Source organism: Lagopus leucura, unplaced genomic scaffold, assembly GCF_019238085.1.
Source record: "Lagopus leucura isolate 7727_CA_CO unplaced genomic scaffold, USGS_WTPT01 Super-Scaffold_806, whole genome shotgun sequence".
NCBI classification, from domain to species: domain Eukaryota; kingdom Metazoa; phylum Chordata; class Aves; order Galliformes; family Phasianidae; genus Lagopus; species Lagopus leucura.
In genome coordinates this window covers 4,992,943-5,018,648 of record NW_024962260.1, presented here as the reverse complement: position 1 = coordinate 5,018,648, position 25,706 = coordinate 4,992,943, and the positions used below count along the sequence as shown (strand labels likewise).

The window sequence follows — 25,706 nt, the reverse complement described above, 5'->3', positions numbered from 1 at the left end:
TACAGCGAGCTATTGTATGAAATTACAGATCACATGTTACCTGTGAATTTTCCCTTTGTTCAATTCCAAGGAAAAAAATTGCAAGGCTTCAGCAACGAGCCACCTACCTGGGAGACACAACTTGTGGCGGAGCTGTAAGTTTCACATCAGTTGGGCAGAGCTGGTAAAATATGTCTTAAAGTCAACAAATAGTTGCATAAAGGAGAATCAGAGGTTTCCCAAATTTCTAGGGCGATTCCTCATTTCTTAGAAACCTAAGGAGAGAATCTAACAGGCCATCACTTGTACTCCTCCATGTAACGCAGAGCCTAGCGGTAAAAATCGATTCCAGATCAGTGTATTTTGAACTGAATATGTGTCTGGGAAAGGAGTCTGGTCTCGCTTCAGAGGTAGTCAGCAGTGAAGAGCCGATTACCTTAATGCATTGCTCCAGTTGTTGGAAATCTTCACACCAGGCCACAGCCACCAGATCTCGTGTGTATCTCTTGTCTGCCAGAATGAAAATCCTAAGATCAGTTTTATTCCCGGTATTTCTGCTTCGAGAGGATATAAGAACATTCTATAACAGGAAGAGTAAGTTGCAGTCCTGGTTACTTCTGCCTGAAAGCTATTTTGCAACCTTGTAAGTAATCTCGTGGTCCTTTGAACCTTTTCCAGTCTATCAACATGCTCTGAACGGTGGGCTCAGAGTTGCACGCCTCCAAATGCAAAAGGTGAAACCACTCAGTGTTACTGATGAAATCACACTGTAGAGTCACAGAACTGTTGTCTGGAGGGACCATTTTTGAACACATGTTGTAACCATTGGTTGTCCTGCAGGGTAAGGTAGACTTCAGTTCCTTTCACAGTCCTGCCCTGGCTCCTGCCGCCCTCACAGATGGCTGAAGGCTGTAGAATGGAGAACTCAGAGGACTGTGGTGTCTCTGTGAGCCCTCATTTTGTTAGTCATGAAGGGCACAGACATGCAGCACCGAGCCTCCCTGCTGGGCTGCAAAAGGAAGAGCTTGATTCGGTGCTAACACTTAAGCAAATAGTGCTCTGACCCACCAATTAATAGAGCAGCCCTTCTTGCTTATTTTTTTTCCCAGCATTTAAACTGCAGCACATTCTGCTTGTGTAAAAAGGCTGCTGTTTGGAGTGTGCTGGAATCAGGTGGTGAGCATACCAACAGCCAGACAGGATACTGTGCTTCCTGTGAGAGTAAACACTGAAAGTCATGCAAAGCATCTTTCATTCTGGCTTGGCTGCAACCACCAGTACAGCCGCTGGAAAGGAAGGGACTTCACAGAGACAGAGAGATTATTCTCTTCTGGCTTGGAGGCTACCTGGCCTTTTAATCATAATTGAAAGCCTGTATTTTTTAAGATTGCTTGCTTTGTTGGCAGAATGCACACCTACAAGCCTCCATTTTCTGGGAGCTTGCTGAGAGGTCTGACACATAGGAATACAGCTATTGTGTGGATGCTCTTAAGTTTGTGAGTAAGACTGCAGCTTGGGAGGATTGAAGGAGCTCTTGGACTTATCCCAAGTCTGTGTTCAAACATAAAGTAAAAGAGAAATGTGCAAATAAGAAACAGTCCAGATTTGCCTTCAGAAATTCCCTGGTGGATAGTCTCTCTTAATAACTCTGAAGTACCATTACCACCAGGAAAGTGACACTGGTTTGTCACTGGGCACTGGTTTGTTTTAAAGACGCAGTTCAGAAAATCTTCAGGAGAATATCTAAAAGTTTCAGCAAGTTTCACATAAAGCAGAGTGGAGTTCCTGGGGCAGAAACTCCCTGACCTATTAAGTTGTCTTCAGAATTTTCAGGAACTAACCTGAAAAGCCACATTCCTCCCCAAAACTATATGGAAACCATTTGCTAGGCATTCAGAACACCTTCCATGTGGTGTGGTTATTGACATAAGGATGAGCTGGAACAGATACCAATGGTGTCCTTATTGTTGCATTTTACAAGCTGCATTGCTCACAGTCTTGAGGGCAGAAGTCATTCGCAGCCATTCCACGTGGTTTGCTGACACTTCCAGCCAGTCAGAGTGAGGATGAGCACAGGAAAGCCATTGGGATCGCAGTAGCCAGCATATTCTGCAACAGGTCACTCTGATCTTCCATCATAACGTTCAGGTGTTGTATTTTACACTATTTAGAAGGCTCCCATTGGAGTGGGCTGGAAGGAAATCAAGCACCCTGCATGAGCATGTGAGAGCTGTGTTTCAACAAATACTTTAATTTCCATGGACAAGGGCAGTTGGAAATCTGGCCCATTACTGCCGTCTGCCTTTGCTCCCCACCTGTAGGGTAGACATGGCAGCACAGACTGGCTCATGGAGGTGTCTGGGGGGAGAAACATAACCACCACACAGGAGCAGTTCAGCTAAACAAGTCAGTAGAGTAAAACAATTCAGTATCCACAGCCAGGTCCCAACAGGATTTCTCCATCACCTTGTGCAGGGAGCTTTTCAGTTTTCTAACAATCAACAAGAATGAGGTGATACGATAAAAAAAGCTTGCCTTTCATACTGATATCCACATGGTCATTGAACACATTTTCCCTAGCTGGTTTATTATCTGTGTTTTCCCCATGGAAAATTCAGTATTTTCATTTTAACTTGCAAAATCATATTTCTATCAAACTTTGTTTAGATTATTATAGAGTCTAACACTACTTAATGCTATTGGAGTCACTTTGGTAAACCAGACTTCATGGCTATTTTCATGAGATCCAGTGTAACTTCAGTCCAGGCTTTTGGAGAGAAATGGCTTTCAGGTCTGCCAGTTAATTTGTGAAAAGATACTACAGGGATATTTTCTGTCCATTCTGTATTTCTTCCCCAATAAAACTACAAAGTATTCTATTAATTTCATGCCTGGAAATGTTTTAGTATCTGTTCCCTCCTGTCTAGCAATGCTTTAGGTGAAGAACAAGATATGATACCTTTTTAGCAGAGAAGGGAATAGCTTAAAAACACTGATATTTTTGGAGTATTTCCAGCTGATCTGTGCAGTATGTTTGAAGTATTTTATTGCTTCCATAGCGTTAGCAGAGATGTTTGGAGAACAGAAGGCTTGATGAGGATATTTTGAGTTTATTGAGGTCTGTGTCCTGCAGCGTGCTCTGCTCAGTGAAGTTTTATCATGAACCTTGATGATATAACCCCATTCTCTAGAGATGCAGATTCCAAAGTTCTATGGCAGCACAACTTGCCTTCAGTATTTCAGTGAGAAGCGTATTAGCACTGAACATCCTTGTCACAGCCCAGGTGCATTGCAAGAAGTGCTTCGATCTTTTTGTCTGTTGCAATAGTAATCTCTGTAGTGCAGGTACTCTGTGGAGGGCACAGGCAGGACGTGGACAAACCCCAGCTGTGTTTGTGATTGGTATTGCACTAAAATATCAGGAAAATGTGATAATAATTCTGACTCTTAGAAAACCACAAACTATGCTTTAGAACTCTGTTCCCCTGGTAAGGGGCAAACCAAGTAATGTAATCAAGTATTTGGTAAAAATAGTAATAATCACATGTTCAACAGCTTGTGAATCTTATTGGTTTGGCACCATATTGAAAAAAACTTTTTAAGTGCTGCAAAAACTGTTGGGCTTTAAACCTTTAAAACTTTCCCCATAAATTACAGCTCCATTATAATCTAGTTCTATATAAATGTTGTCTTAGTGCTTCAGAAAACTACCTGTCCTGAAATGAAACATGTGAAATTAATCTATTCCAATTCCTTTTGCATTATTCTCTTTACAAGCTGGAAATCTAACTTATCTGTATCTGATCAAGCGCCAATAATGTGAGTCTTTAAGTAAAAACTCACCCAAATTCCTGACGTGGTTTAGTTTCAAGATAACCAAGTACAGATTTCCAGGGTATTCTGTAATTGATTTTGTATTTGGTGTCTGTTTATGAGACTTTTGTCATAGGAGAGTGCCCAAGGTCATTCTGAAATCACTGGTGTTGGTATTTACTTCCTAGTCATTCTCTTTCAGCTATGGGAAGATTACTGACGGCCGATTGACAAGAACTGGGATATGGTGACCTGCATACAAGGACATTCTGATATCTTTGTTCTGGTGAAGCGAGGAGTCTGGAATTGAACCGCATGTATCACACAGCAGGGCACAGGACAGCATTCAGTCTCGTGCGTTGGTGCTTATCCACTTAGAGGTAAAGGATCTCCCTGCTCAGCACTGTGAAAAGACTCCCACATCGGCCTGCTGGACAGACATTTATTTCCTTTCCAGAGAGTATGGAGGTGACATGTCCATGTTAAGACCAAAAGTGCAAGGCCTGCTCGGAGGCTGGGACTGTTATGATTGCTGGACGAGGATTTTGCTGCGCCATTCAGCCCTACCCGTGGTGGCCTGCATTCTGCAGTCTGGTTGGGTGCTATGTACAGCATGTCTTTGGGTGAGTGATTCACTTGCTCCTTGCAGTCTCCAGCTAACCCCACAGGAGCACAGCTGTTTGTACTTATATCTGTTGTTTTCTTTTTCTTTGGGGTCAACCTTTGAAACAAAATTTGCCTTGAGAAGCAGAGGGTGATGTGGGAGCCTTTCTGGTTCTGCACTTACTGGAAAGGGTACAATCATTCATATTTTGTCCAAGACTCAGTGAAATAGCTGAATGTTTTCTAGACAGCTGCCATGTCTAATCACACTTATTTGGGTCTAAGTTCTGATGGCTGATTTCCATTTCTGGGGCACTTTCATGCCATCTAATAGACACAACATTATTTTAAAACTGTGGACATGGACAGAAATATTGCTTAAAATGAGACAGATTCTGAAACAAGGTAGCCCTATTTAGGGTTAATTATGTTATGTTAAGTTAATTATGACCCCTTGAGGGGACTTGGCATAAGAAGCCCTCAGAATATTTACCAAACTGGGATGTTAGCCCAAGGAACACTTATTGGGCTTGAAATAAGCCCACTTCTTTTTCCTTTTTTTTTTTTTTGTTTCTTGTCTCTTTTTCTCGTTTGTTTTCAGTTTGAGAGGAACAAGCATAATTGAGTTGGCAAAGTGTTCTCGCTGACATTGATTTTTACAACATCTTCACCTTTTAGAAAAAGTTTCATATGTTACTGATTTGAAAGTTCACCGTGAATGTTTAAAGATTTGTTTCTCTCTGCTCTGGAGAGGAGAAGGAACACTGTGCAACATAGTGGTGTGTAAAGCACAGCTCAGGAGCATATGCCATGTTCATGCTTTTAAACCCTCTGTCTGGGTGTGTATGTTTCCAGAATTTGTTGTTGCTGACCTGTTTCTCTCTGCAGCTATGGCAGTTTTGCCAGGGACACAAGTTACCTCTGGCCTAATTTAAGTGTTTGGACTTGTGCCCACACAGAGCTCCGCTCTTTAAATTGTCAAACAACTCGGGGAGGAAAAATAGCAAGTAATCTTTGGAAAGCATTCTCTTGCTTTTGGTTTTAATTAACAGCACTCAGTGATGCAAAGTCATTATCACTGTGTCATCAGAAAGACCCCCACTGCCTCTTGCGAGGTCTGATGCACCAGCTTGCATCAGAGAAAACCTCCTCACATCGATATGGCAGCAGTCTTTCCCCAGAGACTGAGAGTACTCAGCTGTGAGATGTGGGGTCGCTGTATCTTTCCTGACTATTTAATTGCTGCCTGTGGAGTCCCATTCTCCCTGTGTTTTTTTTTCCAAAGAAGTGTTATAATGGCACAGGACTAGACACACACTGGGCATGCTACTTACACAGACATTAGGATTTGGCTTGCTTAAGTGCTCCTCAGTTCCTGAATTTTAATTATTCATTTTCTAAAATAATGCTTCCCTTTGCAGTGAATCACTTGTGACTCTACCCCTGTTGCTGGATCTCAGGATGGATGACCTTAGAGACTTTGCAGCCCACCTAAGCCTTCCTAATTAACACATTCTCAAGTTCTCTTTGCCTCCCTACTCATGATATTTGTGGTATTTCATTGCTACATCTTGTGGCAGTCATCAGGGGACACTGCAATTGGAAGTGGGGCTGTGCATTGGAGAGGTATGACATTATAATTCCTCCAATACACTGAAGTAATGGACTGGCATATGTGGACACTGGAGTTGAAAGTGACACCTGGCTTTTCAGGCTGTATGTATGTACAAAGGCATTGCCATGCACTCTCCCGGCCTCTGAGGGCCATGTTGTGTGCTGTTTTATACATACATCCCAAGTTTATTCATATTCTGGAAATCTGTGCCAGGAATGTCTACAATCTGGCATGTAGCATATTACAGCTGCACTGCTTAAAGCAGCCAGCAAATTCCACTCTGTTCCTGTACAGAGTCCTCATTGTAGCTGCAGGTATAGATGGGGCACAGGGATCCTTCCCTTCCTCTGTTCCTCAGACTTGCTTAGGAAGGAGGTGACCTGGAGACCTGGTAGCCAGTACTCAAAGCTGAGAAGAAGCCAGGCCACATTTCCTATGTGACTCCTCTAAAGAGGAACTGCTTCAGGTGGCAGTGTCTATAAGAAGTACATCGGAAAAGAATAGAACATGTTCTGAGAAAAAACAAAACCTGAGCACCACAGCCCCCCTAATTCACACATCTACCCAAATAGCCAGAAGCTCGAGGAGCTGCACTGTTTTTTTAAGCTGAATAGTTCATCTCACTGGGGACCAAGGTAATTAATTGCCTCAGCAAAGAATGACATGTACTGCACACACTGCTTGCAGAAGTTGCTGATGCCCAGAAGCAAAGATAATACCACATTCCCTTTATTCTCCACTGTCTCCCCTGAGAATTCAGATCAGTAACAACCCATTAGATCGCAACGCTGTTTCCAAGAAATGCGGCTACAACAGCATTTCTTTGGAGGTAACAAAAATAAATGGGACTCAAAAGAAAAGCAATTTACCTAGGAAAGTCTGAGAGCTCCAAACATCAGCATATCTCATCTTTCTTGGGATTTTTTATTTGTATTGTGCATTTTCCAAATGGCATTGATTCAGTCCCTGTAGATGGGCCGTGATGGCACACATCTGGTTTTATGGTGAGGAAAATAGCTGATTGAATTGATATGCTCAACACAGCTGACTGGAGTAAATAAGAAAGGATTTGAAGGGAGCTTTGTGATCCCCCAGATGGACAAACCCACCCTCAGTGCTGCTGCGGATGCCCAGAAGTCAATGAAGTGACATGAAGAAGGAAGAGCGGCCAATAGATTTCTTCACAAGGCAAGCTTCCGTGCTCTCTGTCCATCACAACTTCAGCAAAGCCAGTGGTCTGGGTTCTGCAGAAAAGTGGGACCATTACCCAACAGGTAAATGATTTCCACTGCTGGACTCCACAATCACACCTAGTTATTCTGCATGGAGCAGTTGTCAAATAGAATAGAAAGTGGTGTGTCCGACAGGGAGGCCATCAAGGTGTAGCAATAAGAAGTCTTGGGGGTTCAAACCTGGCAGCAAATCCTGCCTCAGATTAAATAAACTGCAGAGCTCCTGTGGAGTCCCAGGGTTTCAGCTGCAGAGGTCATGGGTTCATGTTTCTCTGCTCCAACCTTTGGAGCACAATGTGGCTGTAAAAATTCTCGGTGGAGACATTTTAAAAAAGTCCACATCACCTCTGGCAGTGATAGGGCAGCCAGAGAGTGGCAACTGATCTGTTTCTGGAAACCCACAAAGAACTTGACATGCAAGGATGGTCCCTTGGGTGGGCAGAACACTACAAGCAACAGCTCACTGCTCCCTGTGCTTGCCAGGTGTGTATCAGATTCCCACAGAGCAACTGGCAGCCTGTAATCATTCCAGCAACTTACCCTTGAGCTGATAATTGAAAGTAAGGAACAGACCTTAAAAAAAATGCCTGTTTTATTTTGATGTCTTTATTCTTCATGTTCAGACAATACACAGAGTCTTTCAGACCCCTGCTTTCTTTCAAAGCCTGTATCAATCACAGCTATAAAGTTATTGTCCTAGGAGTGTTTTTCCCAAGCAGCAGGAAAGTTATTTTCTTAGGCACCTCATTCTCACTTCATATTCTTGGGAGCTACTTAAGAGAAGGATCTGTTAGCTTTATGACAATTCCCTTTACTTACGTGCAGGGATGGCAGTTTTCAGTTTATCCCCTTGAAACATTGTGCACTGAGTGTTTCAGGAACAGATCTGCAAACAGAAATGCTAGTGCAAGATTTACTCCAAGCCATCCCCAGGGCTGTTCATCTCCCAGCTTTCCCTCCTGCAGCTCAGATACCTTCCTACAGATCCAACCTCCCCATGCACCTTGGGGTTTATCTTCTGCCCTTGCTGCACTGCCCATAAAGCCCACTTGCTGTGTGATATCTGAGAAAACACAAAAATGAGTTGGTATAGTTTAGTAATACCTATTTCTCCCCTAGAAAATACTTGGCTCTGGGAAGAGACATGGAGGAAATGTCTGACAGATTTTTGTGACAGAGAGCAGCGCTCCCTTGGTGAGGAAGGAGTGATGGACATCCTCACTGTGGCCAGTTTTGGTTAAGGTTAGTCTCTACTTGCTTCATGTGGCCTTTTGCTACTGAGTTTGTACTCTGTGTCTCTGTTTGGAGCATTTGGCTCAGCATTCAGATAATATATCTGCTTTTAAATGATGAATTAAATTAGAAATTCTATTTGTGCCTGAATACCAAGGAGGGGCAACGAAGGAGGCTTCCAAACTCTGGTAGTATTTTAGTGCAGTGTGTGATCTGGAGCAAAACAGGCTGCCTCTCCACACTTCGATTGATCGCTCTTGAACAAAGTAGACTCTTAATGCCTACTTGCCCACAGAGACATTAAAAAATGTAAAAAGTATTTGTAAATTAAAATGCTGGAGTGGAAGTCTCTGGTATGTGTAATTGTAGAGTATCATATTAAGTAGGAAAGAAAGCTGTCTGGGGAGTTCCTGGCGTTACATGAAGCCTAGCTTGTCTAACTTAAATAGATTTAATAAGCTCTGCTAGTATTAAAGAAAGGTGGCATTTAGGCATATTTATTTGAATTTACATAAGCACGTATCAAAGGAAAAAGAATCCAAGCTCTCGGTTTCTTCAGTCTAGTTTTTGATACTTCACCCCTTCCAGCGTATCATAAAGTTCCTTTTCATAGCCTCAGAATAACACATGGAGTTGAGTGAAAGGAGCTCAGCTTGTTACTCTGTGTGACTGTCTGGAGGCTCAAAGTGGAGCTCTGTCTGTATTTGATCGATTTTTCCATGTTCGTGTTGTGTCTGACACTCCAGTGCTGTTAGAAAGATGAATGGCAAAACCTGACAGAACAGGACTCTTTATTTGGTCTTACTTCTCAGGATGAAGCAGTGACTTTGATGCAGGCAGAGGAGACTGCCACCTTGGGAACAAAACAAGTGACCGTGCAGTGGTTGATGTGACCGAGGAAACATTTCGTGCCTTTGAGCTTCATTTAAGCTCTTCATATGAATAAGAGCAAAAATGTGTGCTATGTACTGAAGGAGCAGCAAGTTCAGTCCAGAAAGCCCTGCCCTAATTGGAATTGAACTTCTGATGAATGGCATGTAGGTAAGACTTACACGTTGGCCTGCCTGAATTATGTCATGTCCTGAGAATGAAAGATACAGCTCTCTTTCTCTCAATTGGAAATCAGTTTATTCTCCCTCTGTCTTATTGGAAGAATGGGTCTGCTCATCTTGCTCCCCTCTGCTTTTGCATGAAGCTATATTTGTTCTGACAGCAAGTGTTATGCTCCAAAGGTCAACCCTTAAAACAGCCAGCTACATCTTGGATGACACAACCTCATCCTAAAAGCTATGAGGAGCCCTTGGCAATTGCAGCCAGAATCTAAAGGGCAGTCTGTGGTCAGAAACAAGAACTTTTTTTTGCTAATACAAGCTACAGTCAATTCTACCAGCTGTTTCCAGACTTTAGCAAGTGTTTCCTACTCAAATGGAGAGAATGGTTGATGGGAACTGGACTAGATACAGCCATTCTATCGAATGGTCCAAAGTTACAACCACAGCAAAGTTGGAAAAGATGCTGGATGTCTCCAATGCAGTATGTACCAAAGTGCCAGATGTTTGGGATCCCTTAAGTCATCTAACAGGCCTTCTCAAGGCAATGTTACTCTTGAGTATCTTGGTTCTCCTGTAAAAGCATTAAAGTGAGCTAATTTTAACTTTGAATTATGAGATTTTCTCCAACAGAAGGTGTCCCTGAGGACACCAGGGTAGATTTGATTTCCAAAACGTTGCCTTTGTATATTTTAAACGGAGCATCTGGATGAAGTTCTAATGGCCAGTTCAGACTGTCTGATTTATAGCAACAGCTGTTCACCTTTGTAGATGGGGAGATTCACAGAGATACAGAACACATTTATGAACTTGATATTCTGTGCCAAAGGTCAGGGTTTTTTGCCTCAGTTTTGTGCAGGTGTAAATCTAGATAGGCTCCTGTGAAGTCAGTGAAATTGCTCCATGAAAGGCATGGAAATTGGAGTTACAGGAAATAGCAGATCGGTTATTTCTTTCTCAAGTAGACTGAATTTTAGAACCCACAGCAAATGGAAAGTGGTTAGGGTTGAAAAATACACTGGAGTAGTGATAGGGTGTACCTCTGAGTGATGGGGAAAATGTTAATTCCTTCAAGGGGAGCGACTTCTTCACATGGCTTTCAGATGGCAATCAGAAAGCCCAGCATTAGGAAGCACAAAAAATGAAAGAATAATAACAGGGAAGGTATCCTGGATGTCCTGTTGTACCTTTGTAATATTTTAATTCCCATTTCAAAAGGTAAAGCTTCTACTGTGTGAAACTTCATGCAAGTATTTCTTTAGTAGTTGATGATTCCAAATTTAAAAGGGGCTGGGGGAGAACACCTGCTTTTAGACAAGTGTATCAGCACTCTTTTCATCTTTGTAGCTTTTTATTATTTTTTTTTTCCTTTTCCCCAATAAAAAAATAATGCTTCAGATTTCTCCATGACACTTTTTTGTTTGAGTTGAGCAGATACTTTCTGCTTTCAAAATAATAAATGTTTTGACAAGAAAAAAAGAAGTTAAGTGCCTCCAGATCCTACACAAGATCCAACCTAAACTTATCTTTGGGGGCTTGGTTATGCTTTCCTAAGACAAAGTGTTTCTGGAGCATTAGAAGCCAAGTGAAGAATCAAGGCCATATAACTTTATTATTACCAAATCTGCTGTGTTTCACACATTCACACTCTCTTCTCTTTCAGCTACTCAATCCACCTCTATGTTTTCCATAAAATACTCTCAAAGCTGAGCTGCTGGTGCCAGCTCTGATCTAAAAAGCTGTGACGATCGAGAGTCCTCCATACTCCACCAAATGGAATAAATAACATTATTAATTCAGTATGCAGTTGTCTGGCTTACTGCACTAAGCTTAATAGTTAATACAATGTAATGGAGCCTTATTTCCAGCTACTGGATGCCTTCCCTTAAATTGCCTCTTCAGCCATCAGGCTGCGATAGCTTTGTTTGAAGCATTGCTCCACCTGAACTACAGAAAGGAAATTCCCCACTAAAGCTGAGATATTAGAAACTGTTTTGCTTTCCCAGGTGGAGGCTTCCAGGGCTGCAGACCACATCAGGAGCACAGGTGTAGGTGTTGGGTTTGTTTGGGTGGGTTTTTTTTGCCTTGCTGACTCATGCCCTAACTGTGATAACTCAGGCTCACTCCTGACTGCATGAGAAGTGTTGTTGCTCATTTGGTTTACGCTGGCAGCACGGTCCTGAGCAGAGGAACAGGGGCAGAAGGTGCCTGAATGCCACTGACATAAATGTAAACTCCCAGAGGATCAGCTAGAGGTAATGCTGTTGCTTTGCATGGATCTTTGTCTGACACAGTGGTAAGGTGCAGTCAAGATGTGGAGCTAAGTCAGAGACCTGGGATTCTGCCCAAATGAAAACCAATGGGATGAATTCACCCTGGTACCTTTTAAGCAGGCTGAATACAAAGCAAATAGTTCAGAGCCAGCTACTGTGTTTCAAAACCTTCAGCTTTATTCGTCTAAAATATTCCAGCATAAGAAAAAGCAATTAAGGACTATTCTCTGGTTTAGATCTTAAACTCCTGAGGGCAGGGGCTGCCTTGCAGTGCCTGTTGCTGAGGCCTTAATGTTGATCCAGCCCATTCAGTGCAGAGATAATAAAAAAAAAAGAGCTCTTTGCAGCAGTTTTGTATTGCTCTGTAGGTCTGGGCAACAGGAGGTCATCTTGTGTAAGGTTTCAGTGATTTGGCTGATGAAGCACCTGATGGTGGAGTTCTGTAGCCAATGCTGCTGGTGAGCTGCTATTAGCAGAGACCTAATCTGAATACAAATATCTGTGGAAACAGTTTACTGCACCTGGCAAGTTTGTGCTGGAACTTCTCATCCAATCCAGGGATCGAAGCAGGATGATTTACGGGATCTTCCTGGCCAATAAGCAGTATCTTATTGGAAAGGTTTGAAATTCTACCTAAAATCACAGAGTGAAAGGTTTGTAAAATTGCCAGGAAGTTATTTTCAGGGTTGACCTGGATTTGCACAAAACAGGTAGCACAAAGGAGAGAACAGCTGGAGGCATAGGTGGGAAGAGAACAGCATCTGACAGATTCTCATGGGGGTTATTATTATTTTTTAAGGGAGGTAAATGGCATACTGTTGCCTCAAATATCTGACAAACAGAGGAGGAAGGCATGGAGCTAGCAGCTGGCAAGGCAGCCAGGTCCAGTGTCTGCTGGCAATAAGTGGGGTCCAAACCACTGGGCCTCTTGCAGAAAAGGATTTTGCCACTGGTTGTCCTGGGATAAGGCTGTGACATGAACTCTCGTGTCTAAACATGACTGCATTGCTTATCTCTGCTGGACGCCCATGTCTGCTGTCAGTGCAAATATTGTTCTTAACATGGATCTGCCAGAACTTCATGCTTTGACAGGTGTATTTTAAATGTCCTAGGCAAGATTCTTCATGCAGAGAAAGAGGATTTGAGGGATGTGGCCACCGGTAATGCAGAAATCCATCCGAATTTCAACCCAGGGCATACCTGGGAAGCGTAAGCATGATGCAATGCTCTTTGTGCGCGGCTTGTTCCTAGATTGGACTCTGGAAAAAACAGCATCCCTCATTACTGCCAGTTTTCCACTACAGTCCCTCTTATGTCCCCCTTTCCTCTGCTGTCTGCATTTCTAGCCCCAAAATGCAGTCAGGGCCAGAATTGTTCCAGAAGTACAATGTGTTCATGTATTTCTTTGGATTGGAGATGGTAGGATGGTGCCACATTTTTCCCAAATATTGAGAGTTTTCCAGCTCGTTCTGGCTGGTCGCTTTGCTGAGGTCAAAACATTGGCTGAGGCAAATTTGAAGATGTTTTGTGCCATTTCTCAGTGAGTGTGGTTGGTTGTTTATCTTTCAAACATCAGCACTTCCTGCATCAGCACAAGATTTTCTCTAGGAAACATAAAAACACCTTTTCATTTCGGCCTTTGGAAACCTTTTGAAGTCTTCCAGCTGAAAAATAGCAAGGTCCCTAGGCTTGAGTATTTGTGGATGCTTTACAACTGTTAAGGGCTAAAAAGCAAATGAAAGTCCTGAGATCTGTGCTAGGAGGGTGCAATAAGAGATGAATGTGCAACAGCAAATTGCTTTAAGCCCTTCCCTACTATTTTCCAGAAGAGTCTTGATGGAAAATCGTCTTCTCAGCCCCAAGTGTGAAAAAGCACTGCTTTGTGTTGCCTTTTCTTTTAGTAACTTTAGTGTCAAATGTATTGGTTACACGTTGGACACATTTTTAATGCTCCATGGTGTATATTCTTCCAGTAGGAAAAGCCACCTAGAGCATCAGCTGTGTCTTTCTTCTCTCTCCACAAAGACCTATGGGGCATCCTGCATCCCTGTAAGAAAGGAGCTTTGACCTTTTGTCTGTTGTGACTAGATTTCTTTTTGCAGACCTTGCCTGACATTGCTGTCCATTTCAAGAGATACTTTCCTGTCTACTTTACCTGTCTAAGGCACCAACAATCCAGCTTCTACTTTTGGTTGCTTCCATAGGTGCTTTGGATCCAGCCTGGTAAATGGTATATGGTATATGCCTTTTAAATGGCATATAGCACAGAGTCTGAATTAAGATCATGGACAAGTTTGATCAGCATCAGAACTTAGGTGCCTATTCCCTCGGTTTAGCACATTTGCCAGCATACAGCAGCCAGACACGATCCCTTCCTGCACTCACACACACACCATTAGTAAATCAGACATTTTAGTAAACCTTTCTTTGCACAGCATTTCAATAATATCCTTAGTGTTAAGGATTTGGTTTTGTATCGGTTTTGTATCTGTTCAAAAGGGGATGCTGCAGGCTTAGTCACCCATTTAGCTCTTAGCTTTGCTCATTGGAGCTGTCTGTCTCAGCGGATGAGCTTGCTGAGCTGCCCAGATGTCACTCCACAAGTGCCCTTCTCTTGGGCTCAGGGAACAGGGGTGCAGGGAGCCTGCCTCTCTGAGGGGCCCTGGACTGGAAGGTAACACGAGCAGGGCACAGCCCCCCAGCCAGCAGTGCAGTGTTTGGGAGGACTTCTCTCTCCTCAGGGGCTGGTCTGCTCTCTTCATCCACTCTCTGACATGATCCTATATCCAGACTCTTTAGAAGAGGAAAAAAAGAAGCAAAACTGAAAGCTGCTATTTTTAAACCTTCCCTTTGGCTGTCTTTGCAGCGCTGCCTTCCTCCCCGTGTTTCAAACAGTGTTCTTTTGAGAACTAGGCACCAGGGCCCTGCGGTTTCCTGGTACTTGGAACATAAAATCTCCTAATTCTTCTCTCGCAGCAAGCTTCAGAGGCTGGGGAGTGATTGATATTTTCTATCGCTTCATTAATAGTCACAGCACAGTAGTTTTCTAATCTGTTTTTGCACCGCTTTTTATTCTGAATAATTTGTCTTTCAAATTTTCTCAGCCCTCTGTGTCACACAAAGCAAATGCTGTTTGCTCCCCTCCTGCCTTTTAGCCACTGGGTTGAGACCTTCGGGAGCTGCTGAGGCAAAGCGGTCCAAGAGATGGGAAGCTGGGACCTGCCTCGTGGAGCCTCCTCATGTGTGCTTATAGCACAGCTTGGCAAATATACTTGGGATATGTCCCAGAATTGGATAAATCGGAAGTAACTGCTACAAGGGAAGTCTCCCCTTATCTCTCTGCTGACTGATATCAGGATCCCTGGTGTAAGTGGTGCTGTTGCAGAAGATAAAAGGTAAGCCGTGCATAAGGCAACCTGCAATCTATTCAGGCAAAGGGGAAGAAATGTGAGGGTTGAAGTTATTGAGAGTCTGAGGCCTATTTCTGGTGGCAAACGAGGTGCTCAGGGCACAGGAGAAAATCAAACAAAAAGGATCCAGGGAAAACCTGGGGCATCTGCTGCTGATCGTGTCTTTCCCAGCACATCTCCAGGAGCGAAGCTCTCCAGGATAAAGATAGAAAACTGCAATGGATCCATTTGCCAAGAGGCTTGGGCATTATCCCATGAGATGTGGAGAAAAGCAGAACAAGGGCTAGCTGTTGTGAAGCTGTGAGCCGGCTCAGCTCTGCCACACTGTGAGTTGTGTCTCTTCATTGCCTTTTGAACACCTGGAACCTTTACCTGCAGGTGGGCTGTCTCCCTGGGTTAAACAGCTCACTGTGCTCTGGCATGTCTGCATTATTCCTGAACGTTCTGTACACTGTTTTTTCATTCAACCCAACTTGGAAAAAGGCAGACAGGCAGTAGTCTAAACACCCCAAGAGTCTGTATTTGCTTTGTTCCTTATGTGTTCCAGCACAACCTGCTCTCCTGTGATTTAAAACAATGTGTCTTTGTGCTTACCTTCTGGGCTTGGCAAGGCGATTTTTACCTTTTCGTTTTTGTATCAACAGGAGAAATTGCTGTCTAACTGATCCTTTGTGGACCTCTGACCAAAACCATCCAGTGCAACAGATGGTAAGTCATTCAACTTTTTTTAAACTCGGAGCCTCAACTGCAGCTATTTGTGGGTGGAAATTGGCGTATCAGTAGTTCCTTTTTGATTGCAAAAATGATGAATTCTGGATTATGTTATCATGACAACTCAGTTTGGGTTTCTCTAGCCTTTCCTTACATTACAATGCCTTTGACTTTACGTTTATTGCTTCTGGTGCCTGCCATAGCAGCTTAGCAGTGCGGCATGTTAGCAAGGGAAGAATTTCAGCCGTGCTCCCCTTGCTCCAAAATACACATGTCCTTATTACTTATATTAAAGAAGGTTTGTGCCCTGATGTTATGCATGGCAACAGCTTGTGAGGAAGTAGCTTTGGGTCATCCTGTATCTCACTGGATTGTTGGAGCCATTCTTACTCATGTCATCCTCTGAAGAAAAGAGGGGTAAGACAGTAGATAAAGCAGCATCATTCATTTGGTGTTACTTTAAGTTCTCTCGACTTAAGCCATCCACAGCTGACTGCCTGTAGGAGATAACAGTTGGGATTTATTACAGCCTCAACCATTGTGAGAGGTACAGCATAGAACGGTGGAGACAAAGTGGAGTGAAATTGTGCTGGCATTCTCTGCGCTAGTCCAGACAGGAGGGCTGGTATTGCTACACCAGCAGATTTCTATCAGTGCAATGACACAGCTTTCAGACCCAGCCTATGGAGTTGTTGCATGACAGATTGTTGCACCATCACTTCAGCACTTGTGTGCTGTACTTTCAGCACAGGTTTAGGACGTAAAACCTAATTGTTTGAATCATATGAATTTTCTCTGTGTATGTATTTCTGGAATCTTGAGAAGAGTTGCTGCGTATTGCAGAGATTGCAGGGAAGCTGTGGATACCCTCTGAAAGGTGGAACAGAGTCTGTTTGGAAGATGGAGCCAGCTTCTTCCCTCTGTAAGAACTGTCAGGCTTTTGGAAGGAGATCTCTGGTTTTGCACTCCCATTGACAAATGAAGTTTCCAGTCTGTTGGGTTGTTCGTGCAGCACCTCCTGCTAGCACTGAATGCACCATGTACATTATGCAAATGTTTTTTATTACTTCCAGATATAAGCTCTTCTTGTGTTTCCTTTGTGGTTAATGCAGCCCATCTGCAGTTAAAAAAAAATGATGTTCAAGTCTTCCTCTTGGTATTTTGTGTAGTGCTGCACTTGGGTTAACACTATAAATACGTTCCTCTTGCTTTCCACCTGCTTTCCCCCAAGTTTGGAGCTTTGGAGTTTCTTAGTTTTTCCAAGATACACCTATTGTCTCAAGGACTTTTATTCTGGATGTGAGAGAAAGGAGTGACTATAAGGGGCTTAAGGAGAATAAGAAAGGTGGAGTAGAGAAGTCCATACTACAAGCAGCAGGGTGGCTTGGAGCTCTCTGGACTTCAAGGGCCACCTGCTGCAAGGAGACACAAGGAATTCTGGATCAACTGAAGTGAGGAATGCACACTTCCAAGGAGGCCTGCTGTGTTATACTGCACTAAAATGCATCCAAGTGTCTGTACAACAGTCGTCTCTCCAAATTCTGTCCTGCAGCAGCCAAGGAAGAGGGAGGTGTTCAAATGCAGCTGTACTGCCTGACAGTTTTTCTGGTTTTGACACAGCCTTTTGCAGGAATAACTGTAAAGAATGGATTGTTCTTTAACCTAGGCTTATACAATAAGGAGCTATAAGGAACAACTGCAGTTCTTTACGCTGCAATTACGCCTTATAATGGACTGGAGCTGGGAGCAAGCCCAGCAGCTCGGATAAGGGATGCCAGGCTAGAAGCAAGAATGACAGACCCTGGCTCCTTTTCCAGCTCTCAAACTTTCTTTTCAGTGCAGTGTTCTGGGAGCACCTCTTTGAAATACGGTGGCAAAAGTCACACAGCTCAAAGGGTGCAAACCAAACCCTGGTAGAGAGGATGTGCTCTGCCTCCATTTCTTACTTGTGTTGAACTGGGCACAATGTGATTCTATGGTAGCTCATGCACACGGCGTCTTGTGTTCATTCTAGAGTCTCAACAAAGGAAATCTGTGGGCTTTCTGCTTTGGAGGAGTGGGGAATTTGCATCAGTAAGGATTAAAGTCAGCAGAGTTTAAGGGCAGGGAGGATTAATTCCTCGTTTTGTGGCATTTATTGTTGATATATGTAAAGATGCTGTTGCAGGAAATTAATTGTATTGTTTCACTTGCTGCCACTGTTGTTCTAATTCTCACGAATGATTCTTGGGCTAACTATTGGCAAGGGCTATGAATGGGGAATAGAACAGGGAAACCTGAATGGAGCGAGTGCAGACACTGAGTTTCTGCAACAGAAACGTGTGTGCCATAGCAAACCAAGAGAGAGCAAGCCTGGAGACTGCTTCTGCTGAAATCAGTGCCAGTGTTTCTTGCAAGCACCACTTTGGCCCTGGGTGCTGACACAGGCTGTATTTTGGCATCATTCATAGCAAAGGATGGTTGTTTTGGAGATCCTTCAGGTTTTTGCATATCAAACACAGCCAAAATATTTTAGAGATGCTTTTTTTCTCCTTAAGCAAGAAAATTAATTTGTCTAGAGGTTTGAAAATTAATCATCAGTTGTAGTGCTTACATGTTATCTTCAGTAAGTTCATCAGTAAAAAAAAATCCCATCCCACCCCCCCTCAGTATATTTAAGGGCTCACAATATGCCTGCACAGCCTAATATATTGAACCTAACAACAAGCATGAGCTGTCTCTTAAAAGTAGAATGTGGAATTATCACAGACAAAACAAGACTCGGACATTGGCAAGGAAAAGCCTCCATGCCTGACTGAGCTACATTTCCTAATTGCAACCAGAGATCTTACTCTGTGTAACAGTTTAAAGGCTTTACCTTGTTTTCCAAATCCTATTAGTTTGCCTCTATGAGAAGCTATTTCCCTCTCTGTTCTTTGGTGTAAGTTACCAAATAGCAGTCTTCAAACTGTCATTTCCTTTTTTTCTTTTTATTCTTCTTCTTTTCTTTTTCCACCTGCCACCATTTCGGTTCTGTAGCCATCCTACTTTGGTGCTAATCCAGCAGAGGTGCCCACAATTCTGCAGTGCTCAGAATTAGGTTAGGAAAAGGAGGTTGACCTACCAGGAAGCTGCCTTAACCCATGGCCTTCGTCCTTCTCTCTTGGCCTCCAGGGTTTAACTCCCACACCAAGGCAGTGTGTACTGGAGTCCAGACTGTTTTGCACTTGGGGCAAAACCTTCCCTCTAACTTTCACATTCCTGCGTTTCTGAGTTCTGCCTAGCAGCAGAATTAGAATGGGCAGAATACCACGGGAAAGATGATGCTGAAAGAAGTATTTATTAACTGTCTTACCAGATGCAGAGCAGTAGAAAGCATATCCACTGCAGATCTATCTAAGCAAATTTAACAGAAGGCCATGAATCTGCAGTTTCAGCAGAGCTTCTCTGACTACGTGCTCAAGAGACATGCTCTTGCTTAAGCATGTTACTTCTAATATAGGAGTTATCCCACTGAAATCAGTATTTTTCCCTTCCAATTACCCTAACTGAAATTCAGAAAGGTGTTAAGAATCTAAGAGCTTAAGTTTTCAAAGAGGATTAATAGTTTGAGAAGTTTCAAGCTGGGGGGGAAGCCCGAACCTTCAGAGACAAAGTGCATTCTGTGTGAACGTTTGCTCTTTCTTGCAGTGCATGGGGCTGGTTCTGGCAAGTCGCTGGTCACTCAGACACACAGTAGGCCTTGCTTTCAAAAGGTAGAATAAATGTCATGCCCTGTTTAAGAATATGGCAAGTCCCACTGGTCAGTATGTGTGCTTATCTTTGATGATGTGCTTTCAAAGGATCTTGGATAAGAACCAAGAGGAGAGCTTTGAAAATTCACTCGTACAGAATAATTGTATTTATCTTGTCAGTTCTCACTGTGTCATCTTAAAGAATAATGAATAAGCAGTTGAAATTCTTATGGTAACCTTTCACTATTCAGTACCAGGAGGTGAGGGGACATGTGCCTTCACAGACATCAGGTATGTCTTGATGGTGGTGGGAGTGCTTTGTTTCGTTTTTAAGCTTGACGGTAGCAGGGGGGAAGAAGTTAAAATGCAATCATTCTGAGTCAGATGGTAAGGCCTAGAAAAACAGATGTGGGGTGTGAGCCATGAGCCAAGATCAACTCCACAGAACTTAACAGATTAGTTCTACAAAAACTGGAAGGGGGAAAAAATGAGCCAGTCAACGGTGTGATGGATGGGAGCAAGGAAATAGCTCAGAACCGTCAAACAACAACTGCATCTGCAGCTCAAAAATGTTAACTTTCTGGTCCCGTTATTTTGCCGTGGATAGGAAATTCTTTCAGTGCTATCTGCCCCAGCCAGCCAAGCTGCCCATATCCAAACAAGCACTGGTTCTCCTGGCATTTCCTTGTTATCATCAGTGTGAATCTGACCACATTCTAGAACCACTTCCCACAGCAAATTATCCATCACTGGACATCTCCTTCCTCAGGTTAGTCAGGTCTTTGCTTTCAAAACCCCATGCTGAAACACCGTCCTTCCAGAGGACTCTTTTAGCTGCTGCTGAACAGCATCCAGGAACATCATACTGTCCCTCACAGAAGAAAATGTGAGTTGTCTATGAAAGTGACCAATGACAGCTTCAGCTTCTCCATTAAAAGTCTTTGTATTTTGCATCCAGACCTTTGGCTGTCATTGCTGACAGCAAGCTTTCACTGCTATTCGTGGGAAGAAGCCCCAGTCTGAGCACCACACGTTCCTCTACACAGGTCTTGCAAATGTCACTTCTGTTTATTTCTCTTACACATCCACTGAAAGCTCAGAGCAGTTTTTCAAGGCTTCCCACAACCTAAGCCAAGCCAAAGGTTCACTGGCTAATTATCATCAGTAATGAGCCTCTACTTAAACTCTGCTGTCCTTAGATGAATTGACAGCCCATTCCTTCCAAGGGAAGACAACATCCTTGCTTTTAAATGAGATGCCTGTTGCTTGGTCTACCATGTTTGAAGGTTTTCATAGAAGCAATGGAAGATGTTGATGTATTCTCCTATTCCTTCCATGTTTATTTTGCATTAGGACGAGGAAGTAACCACCAAAACTGAAGCAAATTCCTAGCCAGGGGAAACTACCTCCAGGTGTGTATCTGCTGTTCTCTCCCTCTGGACATTGGTGCTTTCCTGAGAAGGGCTGGCTGCAGCAGGCCTGTTATCTATGTTTTGGAACTCCTAGGAGCCTCTGTGCTCTGAGTTTGTTCTAATTTCTTCAGAGGATGGAGGTGCTGAGGAGGAAATTTACAGATATTGTGGAGACAAATCACTTAGCCTCAGCCATAAGTGCAGTCCTGGTTGCTGCATCTTCTGCTAGCTTAGAGGAAGAGAGATCCCTGTAAATCATTTAAGGAAATAGCTGTCAGGGCTCCAGGCTGGAGGCTTAGAATGAGTCTTTCTTGCTCTCTGTGAGCTTTTACTCCATAGGGAGCAGTAGCTAAATCTTGCAATCTAGAAATCCTTTGGGCTTTGTTGTAGTCAGCAAAAACAGGCCTTTGATTGTTTGTCTCCAGACATAAAATAGTCTTCATGAGGTCCTAACCTCCAGTTTTTGGGATTAGATTTCTTTTCCACACCAGAAAACCAGCATCTCCAAACTACGGGAAGCTCATTTGCCATGCTTGCGCTGAGGGCTTATTTTCCTCCACAGTAGCATCCAGCATCTGGCTGAAAAGCATGGCAGATGAGGCTCAGCAGGCTCAGTGAAACCTCTGTGTCCCTCACCAGAACACAAGACAAAAGAACTGCATCTCTAATGAATGGCTCAGACTCATATCTCCCTCTGAGGAGAACCATTACAAAAATATTTCCCAGATATTTGGCTGGGCATCTCATAAAACTATCCAGTTTCATGATGCTAATTTTTCCATTGTCTAGACAGTTGCAAATCCAGACAGAGCACTATCACTATGAGCTTACTGCACACACACACATGCACACAAAAGCCCATTTTTCTGCCCATGGTATTTTCAGGTATGCTGTTACTGATGGGATGCCAAATGGTAAAATTTGGATTTGCTCCAAAGCATCTGTATGAACCTCTTGGGATCACAGTCCCACACCAGAGCTGGCACTTAATTTAAGCAGCACTGAGCTGTGAAGGTACTCTGAAGGCTGAAGAGAAGGATCTAGCCCCTCTCTGCCTGCCTTCTGCACCCAGAGGAAAAACGAAGAGTGCTCAGGGTGGGAGAGCACTGTGAGCCAAAGCTGGACATCCCTCCTGGGGTGAGAGTCTCCTGCCACAGTGCTGTTTAAAGAACAGAAATGTTCTTTAGCACTGTGCATGCTGGAAATATTCATGGAAAGACATTCTGGAGCTGCAAGCATGTAGATGAGGTCCTGCTAACGTCTGCTGATGGTTAAGTGGTCTGTGAGCATTTGTTCCCTCTGTCTGCCTTGAAATGTTAAGACCTGCAGAGAAAAACAGCATGTACTTGTTCTGTGCATCATGGGTGCCAGCCCACATTCTGAGGCAGGCTGTAGCACTTTCCCCAGATTTTGGAATCATCCATACCTGTATTTATAGCTCCTCTGTGATGCCAAGGGGCAAAAACACAGCAGCAGCGAGAGTTGTATTTACAAAGTATTCACTTCTGAATGAAGATATTTAGCCAGCATCAGCACTTCCAGTCCTTTTTCTTCTTTATCCTGCAGAGTTCTCTTTCTTCCCAGGGCCGTGTGTGCATGTCTTTCCTGAATGTGGGAATACCGTTGCCACTGGCTGGGCTGTACCAGCAGCCCTGATTCTGTGCCCTTTTATCTGAGAGGAAGACCCTGATGGAACACCAGGGGCTTGGCTGCAGCTTATCTACAGCTTTTTCAGAGGGCTTACGGAGTCCTTGTGCTCATTGTGTGAATCCTGCTGAGTAGCTCTTGATTGTGCATGGCATTGCCAGTGTGAATCCCTATGACTGAAGCAGTAATGTTGCACTACTAATGGGAGTTCAGAACTTGTAGAGTCTGAACAGCAATGACTTTGGTCTTTCCCTGCTGAGGACTCCAGCCAAGCTGGGCGATCTATGTCCTATTGGCTCCAGAAAGCAGACAAAAGGGGAAAAAACTGAAATAACCGCAGTGTGATGGGTCCATCTGATGCCTCAGAGCTATCTGTTACTGCAGCCTGGGAGCTGCATGTGGAGAGAACCTAGTGGGACCTGAGCAGAGCTGAGCTAATGTCCCAGACAGACAGTCCACGTGGGAGTGGAGGAGGAGGAAGAGGGCAGTTGTAGTTCAAAATGTGTGAGCCTTTGCAGTGAAAATGCAGGGAAAGGAGGGCTGGAAAAGTTCTTTCTTCCTCCAAGATAGCTGTGGTCTGTTTCCCAGCTGCACTCTTGCTCTGTCTGCTCTAATCCACATCTTCTCTCCACCAGCTGGATTTGTTTTGCAAATTCAAATCTGATCTCCTTAGTTTGTCCTGAACGTCTTGCTCAATTTTCTCCATCTTTCCACCATGTAACCTTTCCACCAAACCATCCTACCCTTCTGCAACTGAAAAGGGGAGTATTGCTCTTCAAGCCATGCTTGAATCTGTCTGAAACCACACTAGCATCCCACTGTAGGCCAGAAACAGAATATCAGGCCTTGTGATTTGAGGGGGTTGTCCTGCCCCAGTCTCAATCTTCCTGTAAGCCCCAGAGGGCTGGAATGGAGTGGAAGGACTTAGTTAACCCAAACTGGCTGTGTTGGAAGGATGTGAACGTGAGCAGTGTTTGACTAACAGGTGCCTAATAAAGGGCATCAGAAAGACAGGTCCAATGAAAGCAAATTCAAGGCTTTTTTAGCAGGTGTGTAGAACCACTGCTGAAAGATTTGTAATAACTGTTTCTACAACTGTGGATGCCCCCAAGGAGAACCCGTCTTGGCAGCAAACTGGCCTTCTGTTTCCTGTCAATTGTAGCTTTGTTTCTTTTGAAGCATCCTGCTGCAAATGAGCAAACACCTGGCTGAGAAAAGATGAATGGGAAACATTGCCTGTGCTAGAAAGTTAACGGCAAACCCCGTGCCAGAAGGAACACTAAACAGGAGATTATTGATATAACTGTGCTAGTCTCCAGTAGGTTTTCCACGAGGCATGTAGAATCACCTACACCAGTGGCTTTGTCTCCACTGTCGCTGCAAGGGAAGTGGGAGAAATGAGTTGTGCCTTGCCCCAGCCCAGTGCAGAAAGGGTGAATTTGTGTCTGCAAAATTGATCAGTTTCATCAGACTGGAGAAGGAGGAGACGAGCTGTTGCTGGGCTGTGAACTCTGGGATGGACTGTAGATGTCCAACAGGCTGCTGCTAATCAGCCAGGCCCCTCTCTGAGTCCTAGGGGATGTACTGGGAATTGAGCTCTAGCTTTGGGTCTGATGGCTTCAGTGCATCTTGTGCAGAGCCACAGAGCATGGGTGCTGACTACCCATTTGACATCTGTGACAACGTGCAGATTTATTGGTGTGCTGGAATCTGTGTTATGGTGTTACCACAACCCACACATGGAGATTTTAGGAGCAACGATGAACGTATTTATTTCTAGCAGGAATTAGATCTACAACTGAGTGCAGTTGCAAGTGTCCAGATCTACAAGCAGTGTAACGCAGAGATGGAGGGCAGATGACTGTGCTTGCTCCCTGAGATCTGTCTGTGACATTGTTGTACTAGGGAAGGTAGGGAAACTTCCATAGATGTAAACATCCTATCTCTGGGGGCTTCGCAGAAACCTCATCTGAGACCCCAGCCACTTTCTCCACTCAGTCATAAGGAATAGGGAAGGGTGAATCTCACAAGCACATACGCCCTGTTGTTTTGAGCATTTGCATACCAGGGGTATTTCTTCTCCATCCTCTCTCCCTGTTCTCCTCTGGCTGCAGATAGCAAAGTGCCTTGTTTCCAGTTTGGCCGTCTGGTTCTTGGAAACCTCCAGCAGACAGCAGACTGCTCTTCCAATGTGCTGTAGAAATGAGTGGGGTGGGAAGGAGGAGAACTATTTCCTTCAGTGAAACTCAATCCTGTTCAACTTAAAAATAGCAGGAAAACAGAATCCTCAGGGACCTGCTGCAAAAGGGTTTGATGGTTGCCTACTCTCCAACCCACCTCCCAGAGCTCCTCATTTGGTAAGAGCCTCTTGAGCACAAACACAGATCTGTTGCCTGAAGTCCTGGAACTGGGCAAAGGAGCTGTGCTCCATGCTGGAGGTCAGCTGTGGGGAGGTGTAATGCACTGTCACAAGTAGCAAAGCCCACGATTAACTCTTCTCTGTGTAGGGACTCCATGCAGGTTTTTCTGGGCCTTTTATTCTTGCTGGAAGTTTTGTTCATACCATTACACAGGAGCCTGAGAGTTCTGGGCATTTTCTGGGATTTTTTGCATGACCTGGTTATCTTGAAGCTCCTGTTCCTCTCTAGGGAGGGAAGAATGAAACTTCAGGAGGCAGATGAGATAATGAGGAAGACTGTCTAAGTAATGAGCCAACAACGTTGGCAATGGAAGCCCCAGCAGTTCCCCTGTCCCGAGATGCTATCAGCCCTGACATGGCTTGGCCACGTGACAGACAGGATGAGGGATGTGCCATCCCCTGTCTGTTTCCCACCAGCAGCCTATCAGGGATCACTTCAGCTCTTGGCTATGGTCGCTGTTGAAACAGGTAATGGCTCCCAGCAGCAGTGAAGCACCGTGCCTCCCGGCCTTGTTTAACCTGCCTCCAGCCAGGTCGCCTCAGGGTGGGTTGCTGCAGCAGAGTAGCGCTGGTGCTTCCTCATGGCCGTGCTGGGGA

The 25,706-nt window shown here is 44.0% G+C and overlaps 1 protein-coding gene across 25 annotated transcripts in view; it reads left to right on the top strand.

Annotated features, from left to right (window-relative positions):
* Window positions 1-25,706, top strand: part of CCDC92 (coiled-coil domain containing 92) — a 102,526-nt gene that overhangs the window by 43,022 nt on the left and 33,798 nt on the right. For 14 of the 25 annotated variants that reach the window (XM_042865645.1, XM_042865644.1, XM_042865637.1 and 11 more), the window contains 8 exons: window positions 3,995-4,172; window positions 4,250-4,415; window positions 5,817-6,021; window positions 7,106-7,284; window positions 8,362-8,484; window positions 9,288-9,516; window positions 11,643-15,585; window positions 15,852-15,915. The gene's annotated coding sequence lies outside the window, so the exon portion shown is untranslated. Of the gene's footprint in view, window positions 1-3,994; window positions 4,416-5,816; window positions 6,022-7,105; window positions 7,285-8,361; window positions 8,485-9,287; window positions 9,517-11,530; window positions 11,573-11,642; window positions 15,586-15,851; window positions 15,916-25,706 lie in introns of all 25 variants that reach the window. The other 11 variants (XM_042865649.1, XM_042865647.1, XM_042865652.1 and 8 more) reach the window with 11 other exon arrangements.